Below are 7,433 nucleotides of genomic sequence, written 5' to 3'. Positions count from 1 at the left end.
TGATTGTTTTCGGGCACTGAGCAAATTTCAGTTCTGCTGAGCAACACCCTGGTGCGCATTTACTGTGAACACTGAGGCTGTACCCAATTTAAGTTACAGGTTGAACACTGGCCAAGTAGGCTGCTGTTGCTAGTTAATCATAATGTAAGCCTACCAGAGTGGCCTACCATAAAAAAAAGCATAACATAACATTTTAAAATGGAAATAGCTGTTCTGTCGTTCAGTCTAAAGTAGCAGCAAATGTGCAATGTTCAATGTAGGCCTAGATTCCATGAGACTTTTGAAAAAAAATGCTTCAGACAAGGAGGTGACTGAAAATGTTGTGTTGTTTGATGAAAGAAACTAATAAGAAACTTATGCTCACTAATAAGTCTTGCCTAGTTTGTTGTGTTTCGGTATGTTACATTGAAAGTGACTAATATTGCGTTGATTCAGCACAATTCCCACAGTAGAGCGAAACATTGATAGTGTTAACTAAAGGGGAAAAGTTCAATCTCTGTACAGCACAGGCTGATATTTCATCTGCATGGCAGGGCCGTGCAGGAGCGCTGCTTAGAGGGAACATTGCCACAAACCAACCACCCACTTATGCTCATACACACAAACTACAGGATTTACCTTGCCTCTGTTTAATATCGTTGGGGGTAAAGTATGCATTATGCATCACAATTCTGTCACTGTATGAGAAGTGTACAGATATCATTTACAGAAGGCATGGGTCTGCAGTGTGTGTGCATAGAGAAGATGTCAAGGGAAAGATTGGAGTTGGGACTCGTTTGTCTACAGTACAGTGCTAGTCGACCACAACAGACTCCCAGTTGAGTGGATATCCACACAGAATGTTATTTATATCTATAAATAAAAAAATTATAAAATGTGGAGTTGCATCCCAATATTACACTTAACATACAATACCAGTCAAAAGTCCAAGTCATTCAAGGGTTTTTCTTTATTTTACTATTTTATACATTGTAGAATAATAGTGAAGACATCAAAACTATGAAATAACACATATGGACTCATGTAGTAACCAACAAAGTATTAAACAAATCAAAATATAATTTATATTTCAGATTCTTCAAAGTAGCCACCCTTTGCCTTGATGACAACTTTGCACACTCTTAGCATTCTCTCAACCAGCTTCACCTGGAATGCTTTTCAAACAGTCTTGAATGAGTTCCCAAGTATGCTGAGCACTTGTTGGCTGCTTTTCCTTCACTCTGCAGTCCAACTCATCCCAAACCATCTCAATTGGGTTCAGGTTGGGTGTTTGTGGAGGCCAGGTTATCTCATGCAGCACTCCATCACTCTCCTTCTTGGTCAAATAGCCCTTACACAGCCTGGAGGTGTGTTTTGGATCATTGTCCTGTTGAAAAACAAATGATAGTCCCACTAAGCGCAAATCAGATGGGATGGTGTAACGCTGCAGAATGATGTGCTGTTTTTGCAACTGCACTTTCAAAGTTTTTGAAATGTTCCGGATTGATTGACCTTCATGTCTTAAAGTAATGATGGACTGTCATTTCTCTTTGCTAATTTGAGCTGTTCTTGCCATAATATGGACTTGGTCTTTTACCAAATAGGGCTATCTTCTGCCTTCTGTAAATGATATCTGTACACTTCTCCCCCGACCTTGCCTTCAATGGCTTTCCCCGTCGCCTCTGACTTCTCTCTTTGATGGTGTCGCAGCCTATCAGAGCGATGCGTTCCAGTGAACATGACAGGCTGGTAAGTTGGACTTTTTCCTTCTTAATACTGAATGATAGACGGTCATGTTTGAAGAGATTCCAGAATATTCCCCTGAGCCAAAGCATCTCTTTCTTTCTCATGGTTTCAGCTTAATAAAATACAGTGCCGTCATTCACACCCTGAAAATGAGTGGTTATGTCATTGGCAGACTCTGCGAAGTACACTGACTGTTCTACTGCGAGTATATCCAGAAACTCACCAACCTTGAACGCATCAAGACACATTACATTTCTAATTCCTGAGCACATTGTGTAATACGTTTCTAAAACTTCTGAAGTGAGAGAAGGTTCTCCTGTTATCTGTTTCCCCCAAGGATAACATCTATCAAAGCGCTTTGTGTGATACATTACATGTATTACGTTATCAGAAAGTCCTCTCTCCCACAGTCCTGGACCAACGAGGCCTTATATCGGTTTTACTTCCTCTCCTATTCCAAGGGGCAACAGATTATTACTGCGGCTAAAAATGGCCACAGCTTCATATGGGGCGCCCCCAATAGCGGAGAGAACAGGGCCTGGGATGTGGAGAGAGGGGACCTATCAACCAGAATACACGTTTTTTCCTATGTAGGTCGAGTCTCAGGCACTTTTATGATTTATAATTGCAGATCCCTGACACTTAAAAGTCCTCCACTCCACGCCTCCTCAGATGACCGAGCGCTGGTGTGAGACACAATTAAGGGCAGGCTGTCTGTTTTTTAGCTCATTTATTTTTTATAATGACCACATCAAATTTCATTCTTGCTAATCTGAAGACACTGTGGGAATAGTTTATTAACATAGACAATACCCACAGTCAGAAACTGGGAGCATCTCAGTAAGAGAGGCATCTTTGAAAGTTAGAGCTAGACTTAAAAATCTTTGCCCTTTCAGAGTGATGACTCATCAATTGAACACGCCAGCCTGGTTACAGGGACTACGGTCTGGGCTTGGCACTTTAAAAAGGGCAAGGACTTCGTCTCCAAGGACATCGTCCTGACAATTTACCACACCATGATAACAACTTACCTGGATTACTGTGCCACAGCGTGGCTTCCCACCCTGCAACAGGACAAAAAGACAGGTCTTAACCAGCTACAGCTTCCCACCCTGCATCTGTGCAAGAAGACAGGTCTTAGCCAGCTACAGCTTCCCACCCTACATCAGTGCAAGAAGACAGGTCTTAGCCAGCTACAGCTTCCCACCCTACATCAGTGCAAGAAGACAGGTCTTAGCCAGCTACAGCTTCCCACCCTGCATCAGTGCAAGAAGACAGGTCTTAGCCAGCTACAGCTTCCCACCCTGCATCAGTGCAAGAAGACAGGTCTTAGCCAGCTACAGCTTCCCACCCTGCATCCGTGCAAGAAGACAGGTCTTAACCAGCTACAGCTTCCCACCCTACATCAGTGCAATAAGACAGGACTTAACCAGCTACAGCTTCCCACCCTGCATCCGTGCAAGAAGACAGGTCTTAACCAGCTACAGCTTCCCACCCTACATCAGTGCAAGAAGACAGGTCTTAGCCAGCTATATTGTATCATCAACAGGGCTGCTAGTATCAACACATAAAGAAAGAGGTTCTTCTGCAAAAATCTGAACCACTGACGGTCAGGATCCATTACAACACCCTAGTGACTGTTTTCAAGGCGACACAGCACAAACTGCCCGAATACATGTCAAACCTGTTCAGGTGGGAGTCTCCACCAGAGCAGCAGTCAAAGCCTATAACCAATGGGACCAGCACCTACTGGCACAACCCTCAGTTAAAAACGTTTCAAGGCAGTCTGCAGTTCTTTGGACCATTGCTTTGGAACAAGCTGGACTTATCCACACGACAGCTAGCTAGCATGTCCGCCTTCAGAAGAGCACTGCACATTGCTGGAATGTGAGCGTGGTTTTGTACGTATGCCAATGTGTATGCTGTATATGTTTTCATTGATTCTATTGAACACAAGACTCAGTGGCGAATGTTACAGAGTGGACTATCCCGGCTAAATAAATGAAACACCTATTGTTTCTTATATCTGAAGGGTTATTTAAGCAACACGGCACAAGGGGGTGTGGTATATGGCCAATATACCACGGCTAAGTGCTGTTCTTATGCACAACACAATGCGGCGTGCCTGGATACAGCCCTTAGCCGTGGTAAATTGACCATATATCACACACCCCAGAGGTGCCATATTGCTATTATCAACTGGTTACCAAAGTAATTAGAGCAGTAAAAATAAATGTTGTGTCATACCCGTGGTATACGGTCTGATATACCACGGCTGTCAACCAATCAGCATTCAGGGCTCGAACCACCCAGTTTATAATTAGTAATTTTACCTTTTAGTGTAATGCCCATTTCTTATGACAGTGGGGTGGATAGGTATGTGGAAAAAATATCAAACAAATACACTTTAATGCTAAGAATAGATTTATCCGATCATTCATGAAATCCCTATAAAGAATACTTGTTCATGCTTCATATCAATTATTATTTTATCAATTAACAATACATGAGTCATTGCATGCTAACATATGCATTTAAATCATACTCACACAATTTAAGTTGGGTTAAAGGCCCAGTGCACCCAAAAATGTGAATTTAATGTGTTTTATATACATTTCCACACTATGAGGTTGGAATAATACTGTGAAATTGTGAAAATTATAATAATGCCCTTTTAGTGTAGCATTCTGGGTGAAAAGGCCTGAAATGGTAACCACAACTGGATTGTAGAATATTTGCCCATTATTCTTTTATCTTCAAGTTGGTTTTTGATCATTGCTAGACAGCCATTTTCAAGTCTGCCATAGGTTTTCAAGCTGATTTAAGTCCTAACTGTAACTAGGTCACTCAAGAACATTCAATGACGTCTTGGTAAGCAACTCCAGTGCATATTTGGCCTTGTGTTTTAGGTTGTTATCCTGCTGAAAGCTGAATTTGTCTCACAGTGTCTGTTGGAAAGCAGACTGAACCAGGTTTTCCTCTAAGATTTTGCCTGTGCTTAGCACTATTCAGTTTATTTTGATCAACAACAAAAATAACTACCTAATCCTTGCCAATGACAAGCATACCCATGACGTGCTTGAAAATATGAAGAGTAGGTGCCTCAACATTTTTTTTAATCAATGACAGGGATAGATTGGCAAAATCAGGCGGGAATGAGTTACAGTTAGAGCCTCTATAGGTAATTCAGAATTGAGAATTAGTTGTTCTTGAATATGGGTGACATAGCTGTTGTCTGTTTCTTGATGAGTAGTTATGGAATTCATATGTGACTGTAAAATAGTTTTTGAAGAAAGAGGGTAAAAAGTGATTTAAATTTCCGTAAACAAAATTGAGAAACTTGAAGAATTTTTGGGCGGAAAAATATTCAGGAGAAAAGCGGTGCTGAATGGTCTCTAAAACCGCCAGATGAAATTATTCTTACAGAGCGTTTTTTCAGGAGATAGAGTGATAGCAGTATAGTATGGTGTGTGCTGGCCCATATAATGTTACAGTAACTGATGAATGGGAAGATCATTGTGTAGTAGAGACTGAGAGCAGTGCTTCTGTTTAGGAGATCTAATTTTGCCAAGTATTTTTGGAGATCTTAGTGGTTATTGTCTTAATGTGTGGTTTCTATGACAATTAAACATCAATCAGAACACCAAGAAAGCAGATTGTACAGGCATGATCAACAGGTATATAATGAATATGGATCCCTATATAATATGTATTGTATTTTCTTTTCTTTGGACCAAATAATACATATATATTTTTTATTCAGTGACAATTTGTTAATTTTAAACCTTTTTGAGTGTAAGGGTTGCAGAACTGGTGTCAGAGAAGTCAGACGCAGGAGAGCAGAGATAGGTAATAGCCGGAGCAGTTTAATTAATAAACCCACGGCAATACAAAAATAACTTACATGGGTACAAAACCCAAAGCGCACCAGCAACATAGCGTACAAGCACTTACAAACAAACAATTCCACAAAAGGACATGGGGGGAACAGAGGGTTACATACACAACAATTAATGATGGAAATGGAAACCAGGTGTGTAAGAAAACAAGACAAAACAAATGGAAAATGAAAAGTGGATCAACGGTGGCTAGAAGACCGGTGACGCCGACTGCCGAACACCGCCTGAACAAAGAGAGGAAACAACTTCGGTGGAAGTCTTGACAGTACCCCCCCCTGACGCGCGGCTCCAGCGCCGACACCAGCCTCGGGGACGACCCGGAGGGCGATGTGCAGGGCGATCCGGACGGAGACGGTGGAACTCCCACATCATTGAAGGGTCCAACACGTCCTCCACCGGAACCCAGCATCTCTCCTCCGGACCATACCCCTCCCAGTCCACGAGGTACTGAAGGCCCCTCGCCCGACGTCTCGAATCCAGTATGGATCAAACGGAGTACGCCGGGGCCCCCTCGATGTCCAGAGGGGGCGGAGGAACCTCCCGCACCTCAGACTCCTGGAGCAGGCCAGCCACCACCGGCCTGAGGAGAGACACATGGAACGAGGGGTTAATACGGTGTAGGCGCTGGAAGAACTCCCTGTCTCTCCCAGCGGTCCGTTGTCTGGACAACGCGATCCATGGCGACGCCAAGATGGTGAAGCATAACTGCATGCTCCTGGACGCGCTCCTCCACCTCAATGGCCGGGGTACCTTCTCCTGCTGACTCCATAGTTGTGGTCGGAGATTCTGTAAAGGGTGCGTGTTGGTGGCAGGGAAGTCAGGCGCAGGAGAACGAACTTGGTATTAAACGGAGTCGTTTAATAAGTGCTGACAAACTCCAGCAACCAAAATATACAAACTAACAAAAGTGGGTACAAAACCCATCGCACACCAACACATAACTTGCACATCACATACAATCAAACAATCTCCGACAAGGACATGAGGGGAAACAGAGGGTGTGAAGGAAGACAAGACAAAACCAATGGAAAATGAAAAATGGATCAGTGATGGCTAGAAGGTCGACCGCCGAACACCGCCCGAACAAGGAGAGGGACCGACTTCGGCGGACGTCGTGACAAATATCCATGCAAAGGATAGCAGAAAATAATTCCTTATCAAAAACATTTATCAATATGCAAATATAAATTGTAAATATATTATCAGTCAAGGTTGCTGGGTTTTCTGTAATTCTAGTTGGTTTAAAAATTACAGGATAAAAACAGTGTGAATACATGGTATCCAAAAAATACTTTAGTAAGATGATGATTCGATTCGTTTATGATTCGAATATTGAAGTCTCCCATAATATAACAGTTATTTCCCTCCCTGGTTACTATAGCATGGGTGTCTGTCAAGCTGAGGTTGAATCATTTTCTGTTATAGTTAGGTCTGTAAATACACCCATTGATTGTGTTATCACTGGTTTCCACAAACAGATTCTCCAGACAGCAAAAAACTATATTCAATATAATTTCTTTGAGAGTATTCTATGTTCTCATTAATATACAAAGAGACTCCTCCACCGGTTCGGCCTTCTTTATACCTGTAGACATTATTATAGTTTTCAATATGATAAAGCTCTACATTATCTTTATGCAACCATGTCTATGTAGCTACAAAAATAGAACAACTGTCATTGATGCTAGATAATCCAAAGATAAGGTTATCAAAATTGTTTGGAAAACTACAAGCATTTATATGCAAAAAAGATAAGATATGTCTAAATGTATTTTTCTGGTTGATGGAATACAAAACTCTCTTAGCTAT

Source organism: Salvelinus fontinalis, chromosome 7 (assembly GCF_029448725.1).
Source record: "Salvelinus fontinalis isolate EN_2023a chromosome 7, ASM2944872v1, whole genome shotgun sequence".
NCBI classification, from domain to species: domain Eukaryota; kingdom Metazoa; phylum Chordata; class Actinopteri; order Salmoniformes; family Salmonidae; genus Salvelinus; species Salvelinus fontinalis.
This window is presented reverse-complemented; position numbering follows the sequence as displayed.